This window comes from Hyla sarda, chromosome 3 (genome assembly GCF_029499605.1).
Source record: "Hyla sarda isolate aHylSar1 chromosome 3, aHylSar1.hap1, whole genome shotgun sequence".
Taxonomy (NCBI): Eukaryota; Metazoa; Chordata; class Amphibia; order Anura; family Hylidae; genus Hyla; species Hyla sarda.
Window position 1 is genome coordinate 65,927,954 of NC_079191.1, and position 19,190 is coordinate 65,947,143.

Sequence of the window (19,190 nt, forward strand, 5' to 3'; positions counted from 1 at the left end):
GAAGGCAACAACAAATCACAAATGAAGGCATCTGAGATTATGAGGAACTTCAACTCATTGGAAAAAAAATTATAAAATTTTTTATTTTTTCCTCATTTGAGAATTAAAGAAGTCTGCCTTATTAGAATATGCAGAATAAATGAATATTAGAAATAAATGCTGAAGAAAGAAGAAAAAGTGTGTAGTTTCTTTCAAAATAATGGAAGTCTTTGAAAGTAATTCATTTTACCTCAGAATACTCTCCCTGGAACAGTAATTCAAATGAAGTATTACAATGTTATAGAAAACACATATTTTCAAGTTTAAATATGATACGAAGGAGGTATTTTATTAGTCCTAGCTGGGAGTAAAATAAATTGCAATATATTATAGTTATCTGCTTTAGGAGTTTGGCAAAGGTTTTTTTTTCTCTAGGTACTATTAAAATGTGCTGTCCAGCAAAATAAGAAAAAAAAAAACTCAAAAATATCTTAAATAATTCCTTTAATAACATATGGATCTTTACCTATTTTTATTCCTTTCTCTTATAAAAATAACATATTAAATTGGAGATTTTTATAAACCTGCTGAATCTACTGAAAAGCTCCATTTATATTACTATTAAGAGTCTACTGGGGTTTCTATCACATTTGACAGCAGAGACAGGGCAATATGCAGAGCTAGTCTTGCCATCATATTGACAAAATCTAAATGGGATTCATTGGTCTACATTCGGATACACTGTATTACAAGTCAATTGTGAATCATGAAAAACACTACGTCCATGAGAAAATAATCTCAAAGAGGGTCTGTCAGTAGTTTTGAGTGCTCAAAACCCTTGTGTAAAGTGCCAAGGTCCAGTTTTGTGAGCCAGGCACTTTGCCCTCATACCGCCTCTGTTTTCGGTTGAGACAGTGGCTCTACCACCTGTGAGGATAGGTGTCCACCCTCACTACAAGCCTACATGGTCCTGCCCCTCGTGAAAGAAAACGACACAGCCACTTGTGAAGCAGGACATACACAATCCATATTGATGACAGGAGCAGCTAGTACACAACTGTTGGAGGCCATTCAGGTATTGCCAACCACCTTGAGTTAGTGTCTAGTGATTTGACTAACACAACATCAGCTCAGAATCTGAGGAAAGGGGACTATAAAAAGCCCCCCCCCCCCTTACTGGAGGTGCCCGGTGTATGCAAGAGGCCGCTGTAAAAGCAAAAAAGCAACCCAGCAGAGTGAATATACATACCTCCAAACTTTTGCTGAGAGCAAAGAGCGACAAGCCACATCCCTGACAATACTCACAGCCACACCCCTAACCACCCCATCAGTCATGCCCTACCATGCTTGCACCTGCAGAATGGGAATACCTCTTAACAGAAATAATGTTCAGTCTGTCACCTATGTTTAGGAGGACGTCCCATACTGACAGACTGACAACAACCCCCATCATTACCACTACAGACCATATCAGAGATTACATACAGTTGTATCTGGTGACTGACAACAACCCCCATCATTACCACTACAGACCATATAAGAGATTACATACAATTATATTAGGTGACATCTGCTCTGATCGGCATTCCTTCACTTTCCTTTTTCTTCTCCAACTCAGACCGCCATGATAATCTCTTCTGACTATAACTCATTTCTGGAGAACATTGCGGGAAAAAAAAACATTTTAGGCTCCGTACTTTTCCAATAACTATAATGCCCCAAACTGTAATAATGTCCCGCTTAGTAGAGTGGGTAGCAGCAGATGTCCTCCACATTAGGTAGGCAGCAGAAGACCCCCACGTTAGGTTCGCAGCAGATGTCCCCCACATTAGGTAGGCAGCAGATGTCCCCCACATTAGGTAGGCAGCAGATGTCCCCACATTTGGTAGGCAGCAGATGTCCCCCACATTAGGTAGGCAGCAGATGTCCCCCACATTTGGTAGGCAGCAGAATCCCCTTCATAGTAGGCAGCAGATTCCACCATAGTAGGTGGCAGATTCCTCCCATAGTGAGTGGCAGATCCCCCCCCCCCACCATCCCATAGTAGGCGGCAGGTTCCTCTATAGTAGGCAGCAGTACCTCCATAGTAGGCAGCTGTGTCCCCCCTAGTAGGCGGAAGTTTCCCCCATAGTAGGTGTCAGTACCCCCATTACAGGTGGCAGTATTCACATATTAGGCAGCAGTACCCCAATATTAGGTGGTAGTGTCCCTCATAGTTGGTGGCATTGTCCCCCATAGTAGGTGGCAGTTTCACCCATAGTAGTCAGAAGTTTCCCCCATAGTAGGCAGGCGCGATAACCCCATACTAGGCAGCAGTACCATATTAGGCAGCAGTTTCCCTCATAGTAGGCAGCAGTAGAGATGAGAGAATCGAATATGACGAATCCAAATTCGTTACGAATTTCATGAAAATTTTGATTCACAACAAATTTGATTATCACCGTGATTCTATCGGGTGAATCGCTTCATTAAACTCCATTTAGTGCGGTCCTGGCTCCAGGGCATCTAAAATGGTGGATCCACATGTGAGGACATACGGCAAGAAACTCTGGGAAGGCGGAAACGAGGGTAGACAGGATGACCCTGAATCACATGTAGGATGCAGCCTATCAGCAGCCAGTCATCCTTGTGATGTCACAGCCCTATATAATTGGCAACCATATTCCGGCTCGTCACTTCATCCTTTCCCTGCAGAGAGATAGGACATTGCTGTGTGTAACACAGACAAGCTTTTTCCAGCAGCGTTTCACCTCATAGTCACGTCAGCGTGGACAGCGAGGAGTTCATTTTTCACAAAAAATAATTTTTACTGCAGCCATTAACCTCTCAGTCACTTTCTACAGCAGTGTATTACAGAGAGGGGCAGAGAGCTGAGTGTTGCCTAATACATTTAAACAACCTGGCTCAGATTGAGAAACAGCAGAGGATGGAGAAATAATTTTTTAGCGCAACCCTGTGTCTTTGTTCCACAACAAATGGTCTGCTGGTTATACAAGTCTGTAGACTCTACAGAGTCTTTTTGAGAGAGTGAAATTTTGGGTTTAGTACACAGCGACAGTGTGCTACAGCACTGTTGCGTACTGCCGGCGTTGTGCAAAAATACGTTTTTTAAGCGTACTGTAGCACATTTTTCTGCCCTCATCTAAGTAGTGTACTGTTTTGTACCTGTTACTCTGTCAAGGGCCTAGATACTGTGGAAGGCAAGGCAAAAGTAATCACCGGATGGTGTTTTACTCCAATATGTTTTTCTAAGCGTATTGTAGCACATTTTTCTGCCCTCATAAGTGCATACCACATACGGACATGTAAATAGTGTACTATTTTGTACCTGTTAATCTGTTAAGTGCCTAGAAACTGTGAAAGTCCAGGCAAAAGTAATAGCCTGCTGGTGTTTTACTCCACTACTTCTTTAAGCATACTGTAGCGCATTTTTGTTCCCACATAAGTGCATACCACATACCTACATCTAAGTAATGTACTATTTTATACCTGTTAATCTGTCAAGGGCCTAGATACTGTGAAAGGCCAGGCAAAAGTAATCACCGGCTGGTGTTTTACGCCAATAAGTCTTTTAAGCTTACTATAGCGCATTTTTCTGCCCTCATAAGTGCATACCTCATACCTACTTCTAAATAGTGTACTATTTTGTACCAGTGAATCTGTCAAGGGCCTAGATACTGTGAAAATCCAGAAAAAAGTAATCACCGGCTGGTGTTTTACTCCACTACTTCTTTAAGCGTACTGTAGGTAAGTTCATACCACATACCTACATCTAAGTAGTGTACTATTTTGTACCTGTTAATCTGTCAAGTACCTAGATACTGTGAAAGGACAGCCAAAAGTACTCCCCGGCTGGTGTTGTACTCAAATATTTTTCTAAGTGTACTGTAGAGCATTTTTTTGCACTCATAAGTGCATATCACATACATACATATAAGTAGTGTACAATTTTGTACCTTATAATCTGTCAAGGGCCTAGATACTGTGAAAGGCCAGGCAAAAGTAATCACTGGCTGGTGTTTTACTCCAATACCTTTTGAGCATACTGTAGTGCATTTTTCTGCCCTCATAAGTGCATACCACATACCTACATCTAAATAGTGTACTATTTTTTACCTGTTAATCTGTCAAGTGCCTAGATACTGTGAAAGGCCAGGCAAAAGTAATCACCGGCTGGTGTTTTACACCAATATGTTTTTTTTACCTGTTCAGGACGCAGGGCGTGTGTATACGCCCTGCATCCCGAGTCCTTAAGGACGTAGGGCGTATGGATACGCCCGTGGGAAGTCTTGTCCCCACCGCTAGCCAGTTGGGGACCAGACTGGGATGCCTGCTGAAATCATTCAGCAGGCATCCCGGCACATCGCCAAGGGGGGTCCTGAGACCCCCCCCCCCATGTCGGCGATCACAGGAAATCGCATGTCAATTCAGACATGCGATTTTCTGCTACTCCGGGCTGATCAGGTCTAAGGTGACCCGATCGCCCCGAAAATAGGGATGATCGGAGCTGTCAGTGACAGCCCCGATCATCCTGAGGGATAGGAGCGAGGTTGCAGTGCTGCAGCCTCCTCCTATCCCCTGCCATTAGTCAGCAAAGAGTGCTGACCAATGGCAGTTGAAGACGGGGGGTTGCCATGGAAACCCCCCGCTCTGCCCACCCCTGGATGTCGGGCAGAACGGGGGGAGAAGATGGCGGCCGGTACCTGCAAAGAAGATGCAGTGGAGACCACCAATCATCGGTGACATCAGCGGAGATCAGCGGCGCAGGTAGGGAGGCAACAGCATGGAGCATCAAGGAAGGAGGCAGTAAAGTGATATTTACTGCTGCATTCCTAGTGGTTGCCAAACTGCAACTCCCAGCATGCCCAGACAGCCAAAAGCTGTCTGCGCATGCTGGAAGTTGTAGTTTTGCAACATCTGGAGGGTCACAGTTTGGAGACCACTATTACAGTGGTGCCCAAAAGGTAGCCCTCCAGATGTTGAAAAACTACAAATCTCAGCATGCCTAGACTGCCCAGGCATGCTGGGAGTTGTAGTTCTGTAACATCTGTCCCTTCAGACTTTGCAATTTTCATGAAAAATTTGAAAATTGCTGCTATACTTTGAAGCCCTCTAAAGTTTTCAAAAAGTAAAAATATGTCCATTTTATGATGCCAACATAAAGTGGACATATTGTATTTGTGAATCATTACAAAATTTATTTGGAATATCCATTTTCCTTACAAGCAGAGAGTTTCAAAGTTAGAAAAATGCAAAATTTTAAAAATTTTCATGAAATTTGGGGATTTTTCACCAAGAAATCATGCAAGTAACGACGGAAATTTACCGCTAAAATAAAGTAGAATATGTCACGAAAATACAATCTCAGAATCAGAATAATTGGTAAACGCATCTTAGAGTTATTAATGCTTGAAGTGACAGTGGTCAGAATTGCAAAAAAGGCAGTGTGCGGGCTTCCATGTTCGAGGCCGCCCCCCCCCGTGAGATAATGCCCACCCCCCTCATGAAGTCACGCCCGCCCCCTCAATGAAAGTCTATGCAGCGGTCGCGCCCCCTTCCCATAGACTTTCTTTGAGAAGGCGGGGGTGACGTCACAAGGGGGCGGGCGTGACGTCACAAGGGGGCGGCCTCGAACATGGAAGCCTGCACACAGCGTCCGGAGTAATAAACTTCCGGACGCTGCAAGCGGAGCTCCGAAAGACAGGACAGTGGAGAACCCCTTTAAGGTGAAAATTAGCTGCATCCTTAAGGGGTTAAGCATACTGTAGAGCCTAGATACTGTTAAAGGACAACCAAAAGTACATACCTGCTGCTGATCTAGACAAATACTGCTTTAAGCATAGTGAAGTGTATTGTACTCCCCTCATATACGCACAAAGTATGTCAGGCAGAGATTTGCCATAACATACACAGAGGAGTGGCAGAGGCCCATTTTTGCATTGATAGCACTTATTGATCGCTTTTTATTCATTTTTTCATGATATAAAAAGTGACCAAAAATGCACTATTTTGGACTTTGGAATTTTTTTGCGCGTACGGGATTGACCGTGCGGTTGAATTAACGATATATTTTTATAATTCAGACATTTCCGCACACGGCGATACCACATATGTTAATTTTTATTTTTATTTACACTTTTTTTTTTATGGGAAAAGGGGGGTGATTCAAACTTTTATTAGGGAAGGGGTTAAATGATCTTTATTCACTTTTTTTCCACTTTTTTTGCAGTGTTATAGCTCCCATATGGGGCTATAACACTGCACACACTGATCTTGTACATTTATCAGTGGTTTCTCATAAGAAACCAGTGATCGATGATTCTGCCTCTTGACTGCTCATGCCTGGATCTCAGGCTCTGAGTAGTCATTCGGTGATCGTACAGTATGGAAGCTGGTAGGGATCCTCCGGCTGTCCTGTAAGCTGTTCGGGTAATGCCGCAATTTCGCAGCAGCGATCCCGAACCGCTCCCTGAGCTAACCGGCATGGTTTTACTTTCACTTTAGACGCGGCGATCAACTTTGGACGCCGCGTCTAAAGGGATAATAGTGTGCTGCGCGCTATTAGCCACGGGTCCCAGCCGTTGTTAGAGGCTGGGCCCGACTCGCTATGTTGCCCTGCGTTTTAGATCGGGAGCGGACTCATGACGTACAGGTACGTCATCGGTCCTTAAAAGGTTGAACAAAAATTACATAAAAAATCTGCCACATCCAGACGCGATGCCTGTAATTGTGATGCCTGTAATCTGCATGTCATACTGAATAACAGTATTCTTTCACCAACACAGCACACTCCCTATGCGTGTTAGGATAAAGCACAGTGTTCTACACCCCTATTGTGACTCTCTGTAGGCCAGAAATAACCGCTTTTTTTATCGTGATTCACAACGAATAAGTTAGGACCGAACCAAATTTTTTCCGGAAATGTTGGTGTATTGGCCGAATCGAATTTTTCAATTCGCTCATCTTTAGTGTCCTCCATAGTAGGCAGCAGTGTCCCCCATAGTAGACAGCAGTACCCCCAAATTAGACTGCAGTACCCCCCGATATTAGGCAGCAGTAACCCCATAGTAGGCAGCACTGTCCCCCATAGTGGCCAGCAGTGTCCCCAATAGTAGGCAGCATTGTCCCCCATATTGGGCAGCAGTGTCCCCCATAGAAAGCAGCAGTACCCCATAGTAGGCAGCAGTGTCCCCCATAGTAGACAGCAGTGTCCCCATAGTAGGAAGCAGTACCCCCATGGTAGGCCGCAGTACCCCCATTTTAGGCAGAAGTGCCCCATAGTAGGCAGTAGTGTCCTCCATATTAAGAAGCAGTACCCCCATAGTAGGTAGCAGTGTCCCCCATATTAGGAAGCAGTACCCCCATAGTAGGCAGCAGTACCTCCCATATTAGCTAGCAGTAACCCCATAGTAGGCAGCAGTGTCCCCCACATTAGGCAGCAGTGTCCCCCATTTTAGGCAGCAGCAGTTTCCCCCATGGTAAGCGTTATGAGAAGCGCTGCGGCCAGACATGCTGGCTGCGAGTGCACTCCTGCCCACTCCCCCCGTGCTGGCTCTGCATCGCTTGTGATGTCACGCCCCACCCCCGCTATGCAAGTCTATGGGAGGGGGCATGATGGCCATCACGCCCCCTCCCATAGACTTGCATAGCGGGGACGGGGCGTGACATCACATGGGGGCGGAGTCATGATGTCACGATACTCCGGCCCCGTGGTCGCCACCCAGCTGTTTGTGAGCTGGCACCGCGGCATGCAGCTCAAACAGGTGGGTGACGAATACAAGATTGCGGGGGTCCCCAGCGGCGGGACCCCCGCGGTGAGACATCTTATCCCCTATCCTTTGGATAGGGTTTAAGATGTCTCAGGGCCGGAGTACCCTTTTAATGAAGCACAGTGGACCAACACCAGCAGATGACATGGCTCCCCAAATCATAGTAATTGGGCAGTCTTTGGGGTTTTCATGAGCTGTAATCATCAGAATTATGACAAATCACGGCTTCTTGCTTTGCATGTAATGAGTCTCTCTCATATATTAGTTTCACCTTCTAAGTTGCATTACTGAAATAAATGAACTTTGCACAATATTCAAATTTTTCGAGTTTCACCTGTAAGCCCTGAAGGTCAATCTGCTGGATGCCAGAATGTAAGCCCCTGAATATAAACAGGGAACTGTAAAATCAATCTAGTAATTGCTTATGATTAATTGCTTCAGGGGCCTAAAATATTGTAAAATTTAAATCACCACTTTTTCCCATTGATTCAAAAAAAATTGTATAAACTGCAAAAAAGAAACAAAAAACACAAAAACATATTTAGTAACGCCATGTGCAGAAATGTTCAAAACTGTTGAAATTTAACAATAATTCCACATGATAAAAGTGTAAACAAAAAAAACTAAAATTACCAAATACAAGAATTACTAATTTTTGGTCATATCACATCCCAAATGTAATAAGAAGTGATCTTAAAATTCTATCAACACCAAAATACTGCCAATAAAAATTCTACAAACTGCAGCAGAAAAGTGTATAAAAGAAATCAAATTTTACACCCTAAAAAACATATATAAGAGATGATAGAAACTGACATAAAAAAATAAACAGTACAAGTGCATCATGCATTAAGACAAACAACCATAAGCATGATAACCACATGTAAACAAAAACTGGAAAAAACCCGCCCCACACAAGAGGCTCGAGAATCACTCTTCAGCAGCCAGGGAAATACAGGAAGAGAACAACCTAGAGTAGATGTCGCCATTGCATACAAGGGAACCATAATTGCTGCTTTTGAAGTGTTCTATTGCTGCTTTGTGTGCAATATTCCTGAAGTTTTTAATTGGTAATTTGGAATACCCCTTTAAGCTATTGTCCGGTTTGTAGTGATTTTATTGACTTCATTACAGACCAGCAATTACCTGATTGTCTGCTTAATTTAATTTATTTTTGAAAATCTGTGTTATTTACTGCAATGGTTTGCATTTAAAGGAGAACTTCACAATATAAAAATTGTCGCCCATACTGCCGGCAGTAAAAAAAAATAAAAGATGTACATACCTTCCTCCGCTCCCCCGGGGCCTCCGGTTACCAGCTCCGGTCTCCACCGCGATCCTCTTCCTGGTTGCTGGTGGTCGGCGAGTCATACTGCACTCAGCCAATCACCAGCCGCAGTGAAGTCCCGGCTCGGCCGGCGATAGGCTGAGTGGCAGTGTGACGTTTTCGGCCCCGGCAGCAGGTGCCGGTGTAGTGAAGAATTTTGTGTCCTGAACCGTTCTCACACTGCCGCCCAGCCTATCGTTGGCCAAGTCGGAACAATGCGGCCGGTGATTGGCTGAGAACAGTATGACTCGTCGACCACCAGCAACCAGGAGGATCGCGGCGGAGACCGGAGCCGCTTACCAGAGGCCCCAGGGGAGCGGAGGAAGGTATGTACATCTTTATTTTTTTTACTGCCGGCAGTATGGGGGGCAATTTTTATATTCTGGAGTTCTCCTTTATTGTTGTTTTTATATAATTTTATATGTTAATGCAATTTTATTGTAGAGTGTTTGTAAGGGAGCTAATACTGTCCTTTATACTTATATGGGTAATGTTCTGGTAGGTGGGAGGGCCCTGTCTTGGCTCAGCCCCAGTTTTCCTAGATAGTTGGGGACCAGTCTTGTTGTGGAAGACTCCACATCCCAAATTAACCAGCACCAGCATTGCAACATTCAAGAAACCACATTTCTGGTACATGGTGGAATCACTGTATTTGTCTACCAGTGAGTATAAAGTATTTTTATACTGGAAACAAAACTTCCTAACAAGGAAATACATTTAACCCATTATGGGTGAAATTATAATTCATTTATGGGGTAGTCATAACAAGATGTTTCGAAGTTGAGCTAGCTTCTTCATCAAAACACGTATGAGAGGTGAGTAGAATACTTACGGTCGTCACGCCCCCTCTCATAGATTGCATTGAGGGGGTTGGCCGTGATGTCATGAAGGGGCATGGTCGTGATGTCATGAGCCTCTGGTCCCTCATCGCCAGTCATCCGGCACGGTTCGAAGTTCGCTCCATGCCCTGGATGACTGGGGTGGGACCCCCACGATCAGACATCTTAGGATAACTTAATATAAAATACCATATACAGGACTATATGATGACAGACCCTGAAGAAGTATAGAAATTGTCAACTTCATACAACACCGGAGGATTGTCATCTTTTCTTGTACAGTGTTGTGTCAAGGAATTATGATTTTTCATGATCAAAAGGACACTGAGTAGAATCCCTACAAACTCCTGTTTTTTGTAGCATTCCATAACATCCAAACTTGTTTGTTTATTCATTATTTATTACAGTAGATAGTAATTTTCTGATGTTTTTTGTGGTTTGGAATCCAGTTTTTCCTGTTACATATTACATGTTTTCCTGTTAGACATATCTATTGCTAACAGATGAAGTTCAACATGAACCAGTTACTCCACATAGACACAGAGCTACTACATAGGATGAACTCTACGGGCTGACCGGAGGATGAAGGATGAGCTGCTACAACAGAAGATGGCGGCTGCTATTTTAGGAAAACAATGGCACCGAGTTGTTTGAATCTACACTCGGTCTTGACATCTGTGTTCATCATAGATGAAAGTCTTCATCAAAGGCAGTGAAAGAGATATATTCCTGACAGCTCCACGTAGTCCAGTAAATTTGACATTTTGGAGTTGTTAAAGAATTTTTCTAGGCTCACGAGTAAAGATATTTCAATATTGCAGCTGGCTACAAATTCAAGGCAAAACAAGATGTTCACTTCACAAATGTTTAGATGTATATAAAAAAGTCAAGTGTCCTCATAAATAAAAGTGAATTCACCATAAAAAGACTGCAGTTTTATTGCATTGTTCTTAGACGCTTGTTTATTTCTTTAACGTTCTTCTAATTATGGAAACGTCATTTCTGTAGAGAGAAATGTGGAAAATTGTTATCTAAGAAAGAGTGGACATAACCACATGTGTATTGGTCTTATTGGATATGGCATCTTAGACAGCAACCAGTAAGTTTATGAGAAGTTGACCAAGTATGGCAATTTTAAGAATTGCGTAATATGTGTATATGAGTTCTCCCAACCTCTATCTCCAAACTGATAATGTTGTTTGAAGATGTATTGGGAATGATGAATTTCAATACAGAACTCTTAGTTCTCCCTTAGTCTCTCACTGTGGATTTCCTTCTACTTCTTCTTCTTAAAAACATATCAACAGTCAGCTAAGCTTGTATGTGAATGAACTCTTTGGGGGGAAATAACTCAGGGTGGCATTCAAATACTTAACAACCAGTTGCCCCTTTATTTTGACAGGGATCAGTGACCGTGGGAGGAACGAGGAGGAGGGGACAGTTTAGACAGAAGACAGTGTCAGTATCTGAGTACCTCTTCTGCAAAGTAACGGGTAGGCGTGGAAGGAAACACACAAAATTCACCACATAGAATGCATAGGATCTGGGAACCCTCCGATTTAAATGGGCACGGACAGATCCAAAAACTTTTATATGTTGTTACTTAGAGGCATTACTTGTAGCTTCTGGGCCCCGATGCAAAATCTGTATCAGGGCACCATGTGCCAATTATATTACTGGTCTCTAATGGGACAGATGTGCTTTGGGGCCCCCTTAGGCACCAGGACCCCGGTGCGACTGCTACCTCTATAGCTACGCCCCTATTGTTACTAATGAAAATGAAAGACCTTTTTTCCCGACTGAGACACTAACCAGTCCTGCAGCAGAATCAGGCTTGTCCATGAGTCATAGACAAGAGATAACTGATGGACAAGGCTGTATGAGCAGACACACCAATCACCTCCCACCACCACAAGGGAGGGACACGCCCCCTTCCCCCGAGAGGATTTCTAACACTGTGAGCTAATGAAAAGAGGAATTTTTATAATAAATATAGGTGTTAAAGGCATACGAATTAGATCTTTTTCTTTGTGGTATCTGACAGGTACGCTTTAAACAATCGATTTGTAGAAAACAGAGAGAACCAGCTGAGTCCCACCTATGTAGCAGTTGTCATCTTAACAAGCCTTCAGTCAGCTTTTGAAGGTGTATAGACACCCTAAAGGGCAGTGTTCCCTAAAAGTGTGCAAAAGAAGAGTTAAAATGACATTACATATACAAGGTTTGGACTTTTTTACTCTATCTACTCTAAGGACACAGCTTATGTGTTGAATGATGGTTTACCCATATTCATAATGTTCCCTGACACTCTGAGCTGCAGGGAGAAGCCAAAACTAGCTGGGAACCCTCTAAAATTGTTTGCACTGGGACCTCATGATTATATATTATACCCTTTTTCACCTGTATCAGTGCTTTGCACAAACAGTACTTACCCTTACCCTTAAATACTGTACATATTATACATCAGAGGTCCACTACATCTTGTAGGTCATATAATCCACTTTCAAGTGATGCTGATTGAAGTTATGACCATGTGATATGGCCCATACACTACTTTTAGCTCATGGTGATACGGTTTTGATTCTAGTTGTGCACAACTTCTACTTCTTGTGCGCAGTAGTTTATGAGCTGCCAACAAGTAGGCCCCCATGTACAAGGGGGTACTCTGCCCCTAGACATATTATCCCCTATCACACTCTCTGTGCAGCATCCGGCATTCTTAAAGTTATTTTCAGCATGCCCCCTCATGATGTCACGTCACACCCCCTCCATTCATGTCATGTCTAGGGGCAGAGTACCCTTTTAATTCCAGGGGTGTAACAAATATATTGCATTACCTGTTTAGGATTTACAGCTATTTTTTGGCATAGTCTCTCCATTATGTACAAAAATACTTGTCACTATAAGAAATTGTAACTTTAAAAAATATTATTTTTTAGGAAAGATTGTATAATCACATAATGTGAATTATCAGCCGGAGACAATAAGGAAAATAAGTCGTTAGAAGAATAAATAGCTAATAACAAATTAACAGAAAAAAAATTTGGTCTATAAAACATCCAGTAGACATAAACAAATCATAAACAGTATGCTAAGAAGGGCGAGGGTCTATAGATGGAAATAATATGGTTCAAGCTAAAATATTTTGACTTTGCTGGATAGGACATCGCCTATTAAGTTTATAACAAACCATTTAAAAGTACAAATAAAACAATAAAGACAACAAAACATGGGGCAGACAAGACACAGCTGGTTAGTGGGCAAATATATTTTAAAAAGATTATCAAAAGATTTAACACTCATGCGCTTAAAGGGGTACTCCAGTGAAAAACATTTTTTTTTTTATCAACTGTGCCAGAAAGTTAAACAGATTTGTAAATTACTTCTATTAAAAAATCTTAAACCTTCCAGTACTTATCAGATGCTGTATGCTCCACAGGAAGTTCTTTTCTTTTTGGATTTTGACTGACCACAGTGCTCTCTGCTGACACCTCTGTCCACGTCAGGAAATGTCCAAAGCAGGATATGTTTGCTATCTGGACAGTTCCTGAAATGGACAGAGGTGTCAGCAGAGAGCACTGTGGTCAGACAGAAAATAAATTTAAAAAGAAAAGAACTCCCTGTGGAGCATACAGCAGCTGATAAATAGTGGAAGAATTAATATCTTTTAAGTTTACTTTTTTAAGTAATTTAAAAATCTGTTTAACTTTCTGGCACCAGTTGATTTAAAGTACCACTTTAATACACTGATTGATGGGGGTGTGATCAATAAAACCCCCACTGATAATGAGATTGGGTAACCCTTGTCTCTCTGTGGGACTTTTGCCTATATCCAAATACAGTATCCTTTTACAGTGGCAGATTTCTGCCCATTTATGAAAGCCAGTCAACTATACACACGTCGTTCAATGTTCACTCACACTTACATGGCCCAATTGTCAAGAAAGTAAGGGTGCACAAAGAATTGCTCAGTGGTTAGCACTGTTACCTCGCAGCATTGTGGTCCTGGGTTCAAATCCCACAAAAGGACAACATCTGCGAAGAGTTTGCGTTTTATCTCTGTGCTTATGTGGGTTTCCTCTGGGTACTCCTGTTTCCTCCCACACTTCAAAACATACTGAAAGGATTAGATTGTGGGCCCCCAATGGGTACAGGGATCAATTTGAGTGTACAGTAGTGTTGAGCGGCATAGGCCATATTCGAATTCGCGAATATATGGACGAATATTCGTCATATATTCGCGAATATTCGCATATTCGTTATATCCTCGTTTTATTTTCGCGTATGCGAAAATACGCGCATGCGAAAATTAACATATGTGGAAATTCGCATATGCGAAAATTAGCATATGCGAATTTTCGCATATGCGAATTTTCGCACGCCAGTCTCACACAGTAGTATTACAGCCTTCTTTACACCACACAAGCTGGAAGCAGAGAGGGATGATCACTGTGATGTGTACTGTGAAGAAAAAAAAAAAAAAAAAAAAAAAAAAACCAATATTCGTAATTACGAATATATAGCGCTATATTCGCGAAATTCGCGAATTCGCGAATATGCGATATTCGCGAATAATATTCGAATTGCGAATATTCGCGAGCAACACTAGTGTTCAGTGCTATATAAATAAATAGTTATTATTAGATTGTTCTTGTGGACATTCACTGTATACACGGGATGGTGTGCTGCCAACAATAATGATGTTTGAGGCTGGATAAATTATATGATCAGCTGACCAACAAGTGTTTTCTCATTCATTGGCTGATCGCTAGCCCTTTTACACAGGTCAATATTTGATTCCTATAAACATTCGGTTCGGTTCCGTGTAAAAGACCCTTGTTGGCAGTATTAGGACAAACTACTCACGCAAGAGAGGTAGGATAGCTGGAACTTGGAAACGTGTGTTCTATTGATGGACCAGGAATGGTCTAGAGCAGTGGTTTCAAACTGTGGCCCTCCAAATATTGTAGACTTTAACTCCACCAGCTTTAACACTTTAACAGCCATTGGCTGTCCGACCATGCTGGGAGTTGCAGTTTTGCGACATCTTGACGGCTACAGTTAGAGATCACTGGTCTAGAGTCTCTGCAGTATTTAATAAATGGGACCAGATGGTATCAAAGAGAGCCTCTTTTGATCAATATTACAGGTGGAATGTATAAAAGGTACCTATAAACCTATGAAGAGTCAAAAGGGTGAATTTGTTAGCTAGGGTCTTCCAGGCTTACTACCTCACCTGCCAAGATCAAGTATAGCCCAATGTAAGAGATGAAGGCTCTTGTGGTTTGAACCTTTCTTTGTATGTTAAACATATAGGTGGAGATTCATCAGATCACTTCTTTAATTTTTTTTCACAGGCCTTTTTTTAAAATGAAAGAAGCAATCTGATTGGTTGCTATTGGCAACTGGTTAACTTTCCTTTACACAGGTTTTGATGAATCTCCGCCATAAAGACATTTGCTGCTTGTTTGATGCCATGCTTTTGGGGGAATAGGTTGGTTCAATATCAGCTTCAATTTTTTTCGGAATTTCAAGGAAACTGTTCAAGATAGGGATTAAGGATTCTGTAATATGTATCAGAGATCAGGGCCTTAGTGGGGGAAAATCAATAGTTACCAAATAAAGTGGCCCCTCAACTCACAAAGGCCTTTCTAGACCATTGTAACTTGAAATCATACTCAACATGCGATGCCATGGACAGTCCAGATCTGCGGCACATCTGGATAGCTGGAAGATCTCCCCATTCAGAGTGGGCATTCTGCTTGTAAAACCCTTGTAGTACTGAAATGCATGCACTTATCAGGTTTGGGTGTCTAGGTAGCACCTCTCTAATGTACAGTGTGGTACTACATGTTCCGTACCACCTTTTTTTACCTGTTCCATTTCCTTTAGGGCATGTTAACATTGAGTAATGTAAACCGAATCTCCTCTCGCAGAATTCTGTGAGCAGATATTTCATCTGGCAACCGCTGCCAAAATACTTTGGCGGTAGGACCACGCGGCCCTGCGCCGTTATCTTTGACCGAAATGCTCACGGAATTCTGTGTGAACAATTAACAGGTTCTTTCTTTGCGCAGATCAATTTCAACAGCTGAATTGTCTGCCGCTGAAATTCTGCAGTGTGAACGGGACTGGGAAGATCCATTGACACACTTCCGGCCGTGATTTATGCCTTCCAGAAGCTCTTTTTGGCTTTTTATATGTAAGGACTTTTATTTAAGGATTATTTAAAGGGGTTCTCCGGTGCTTACACATCTTTTCCCCTATCCAAAGGATAGGGGATAAGATGCCTGATCGCGGGAGTCCCGCCGCTGGGGACCCCCAGGATCATGCACGCGGCACCCCGTTTGCAATCAGTCCCCGGAGTTTGCTCCGGGTCTGATTACAGGCGACCACCGGGCCGGCGGCATGTGACGTCACGCCTCCGCCCCTGTGTGACGTCACGCTGCGCCCCTCAATGCAAGCCTAATTCTGCTTATTTTTATTTCGGCTTAATTTTTTCCTATTTTTTTCTTCTTCTAGTTTTCCATATAGTTCTGTTCTTAAGATACAATGGTTTCAGCTTACGACGTTCACCCTGGAACCAATTAATATTGTAACTTGAGGGACCACAGTAGTGAGAAAAAAAATGGTTCTATCTATAGATGATAGTGATAATGACATGTAGGGGGTAAGTTGAATGGAACACATGGACATCGCCAAATGCAGAATGTCTTCCCTTGATATGCCTTAACAGACCTTTACTACAGTTTTTAGTTGTTGCTTTTTGTGGGTTACTTTCTGTTTTCAGGTTTGTCTTTAACAAGTTAAAATCATGTTCAGATTTGTTGAAGTTCGATGACTGGCTAAAGAATATTTCATTTCTTAAAAGCTCTTGTGTAACTTTGTGGAATGTTTTAGATCATTATCCTCCTATACCATGAAGCACCATCTTACTATTTTTGCAGCATTTGACCAATAAAAGAAGATTTTACTTGGTTTTATACTTGTGCTGGACTCCATTTGAATTTTCTTCTTTTGACTAAGTATCCAATTCCATCAGCGGCCATATCTGCCAATGCTATAACACCGCCTCCACCATGTTCATAGATAATGTGCAATGATGGGGATGGTCCATGCAGAAAGGAATAGGATGGCACTCGCAAATGGGATGCAAATATAGATACATTTATTAACTTACATAGGTCAGGCGGGTACAAAGGTGTGGGAAGGAGCAGACAGAATCTCGCTATAGATCAGGGAATTTTCAGGACATATGGTTATGTCCTGTCAGGGGAACGTATTAACTCTATAGCTGTCATGGTCAGTACTGACCATGGCATCTATAGGATTGACAGGGGGAGGGAGCTCCCCCTTTCCCTCATCGGCGACCCACTGATGTGACTGTGGGGTCCCTATGGTAACCATGGAAACACAAAGCAAACTGATGGCCTCCTGTCTACCAAGTAAGGAAACATGGGAAGTCCTGCCATAGGCTAAATCTCCCAAAAGACCTATCAGTGTAATACTGACGGTTATACTATGCTACTGTAGAGTCTCATAACTTCACCTGAGTAAATGCCAACACCAGCAGCCTGATTAGGTGACCAGGTGCAGTGATCAAACTCCACAGCCTCTCTCTCTACATAGCCAGAGGATTCATGGGAAAGGTAGGTAGCATTATCATTACCAGGCAGCAAATCATTTCATTGTGGAATTGCCATTGGAAATGGCTGAAATCGTGAAATGCATGCCACATGAGCTAAAACAGGTATGCCCAAGGCATACACAAGAACCTCTACCTTTAAGCTGAAAGCCAATACATTTCTAGTCCATTGTGGTATTATACAGAGGCTGAATTTGTGTCATTGCCCTACTACTTCTGAACCCCACTGTATGTTGTGTGTATGCCCTGTGTTCATATATAACAATAGATGTCTTGTTACAAGGAAACTTTCTATGTATATCTTTTCTTTATTGACTGATTTCTGCCTTTGATGGTTGTGCGGTGGCTGGATTTTGACATCAGCAGAGAATCCAGGTGTTGAAAAGAGTCTCTGTGCATCTAATTCAGTTCTCTACTTAGATCATTTCAAAGGGAAGCTGAAGATTGACATTTCTTGGCATCTATATCCTGTGTCATTCATTGTGTGCCAAGAGAAGTGTTAAGCCCGTGAACTCTTACAATCACACAGATTACATGGGGGTTTACTTCCTTCTTCCCATTCATCTTTTTAATGCTCCCAATCTCATGTGTTGACTTTTTTCATGTTTTTTTTTTTCTTCAATTCTCTATAACATCTGACATAAGGAAGCCAAAGAACAGATTGCAACTGTATTAATAGAATTAGATTGATCATTTTAGATTATTATTTACCAGCTTAATGTACAGTGGTCCCTTAACATACGATGGTAATCCGTTTCAAATGGACCATCGTTCGTTGAAACAATCGTACGTTGAGGGATCTGTGCAATGTAAAGTATAGGACAATGGTCTACAACCTGTGGACCTCCAGATGTTGCAAAATTACAACACCCAGCATGCCCGGACAGCCAACGGCTTTCCGGGCATGCTGGGAGTTGTAGTTTTGCAACATCTGGAGGTCTGCAGGTTGAAGATCACTGGTATTGGAGGTTATACTCACCTGTCCCCACCGCTCCAGACCGTCACCGCTCGTCACCGCTACCCTGGATGTCCATCGCTGTCCACTTCCATCGCTGTCCACTTCCATCGCTGTCGCCGCGTCCCTGAGGTGTCCCCGACGCTCCGGCAAGGCCTCTGCTTCCCCGGCATCTTCGCTCTCCGTCGCCACCATCACATCGCTACGCACACCGCTCCTATTGGATGACGGGACGGCATGCGCAGCGACGTGATGACAACGATGGAGAGCGCCGACGATGCAGGGGATCCCGAAGAGGACGCGCCGGAGCCCCGAGGACAGGTAAGTGATCGTCAGCGGACCACCCGGGGCACCGTAAACGGCTATCCGGTGGCAGCTGAAGCAGTCTGCGCTGCCGGATAGCCGTTTATGCGATGGCCCCGACATACAAAAGCATCGTATATTGATGCTGCCTTCAACATGCAATGGCCTCTGAGAGGCAATCGTATGTTGAAATGATCGTATGTCGGGGCCATCGTAGTTCGGGGGGTCATTGTGTATGAAACCAAGATGGGATACAACAATGGCTTAGTGCTTGCTGACTTGACAAGTTTAAAGTGAAGGCAAGTGTTCATGCACATAGCCAGCACATGACTGAGACCACCACAATTTCTCAGGAAATGTTTGATAACAAGAT